The sequence below is a fragment of the Cariama cristata genome, unplaced genomic scaffold (genome assembly GCF_000690535.1).
Source record: "Cariama cristata isolate BGI_N322 unplaced genomic scaffold, ASM69053v1 scaffold920, whole genome shotgun sequence".
Classification (NCBI taxonomy): Eukaryota; Metazoa; Chordata; class Aves; order Cariamiformes; family Cariamidae; genus Cariama; species Cariama cristata.
This window is the reverse complement of record NW_009595045.1, coordinates 97,493-97,838: the sequence shown is the minus strand read 5'-3', so window position 1 is coordinate 97,838 and position 346 is coordinate 97,493. Positions and strand designations below refer to the sequence as shown.

The window sequence follows — 346 nt, the reverse complement described above, 5'->3', positions numbered from 1 at the left end:
AAACCCGGCCCTGCCGGTACCCTGCCATGGGCGGCAGAGCCCTGCCCGTAGCCCCCCCGGTGTCCCAGGGCTTTCTGGTCTCGCAGAAGGACTCATTTCTGGATGGACGCCTCAGGAAAACACAGCTGATTGCTTCTCCTGCAAAATCCCTGCGCTTTTTGATGGAGAGTTTACCCAGGGCTTCTGTAGGGATGGCTCCTTGAGTAGCCTTTCTTCTCTCGGTTTGGTTTTTTTTTTGTTTAAAGTAAAAATGCTGCCAAGGAGGTGTTCCCCATCTTATTGCCGTCTTAGGGCTAAGCTCAACGTTCTCCCCCAGTGCTGTCCCATTAAGACCCCTCTTGCTTTC

At 53.5% G+C, this 346-nt stretch overlaps 1 protein-coding gene across 1 annotated transcript in view; it reads left to right on the top strand.

Moving 5' to 3' along the window:
* The window catches only part of LOC104161654 (BCL-6 corepressor-like), a gene marked incomplete at its 5' end in the record, with an annotated part of 35,620 nt that overhangs the window by 16,621 nt on the left and 18,653 nt on the right, over positions 1-346 (top strand).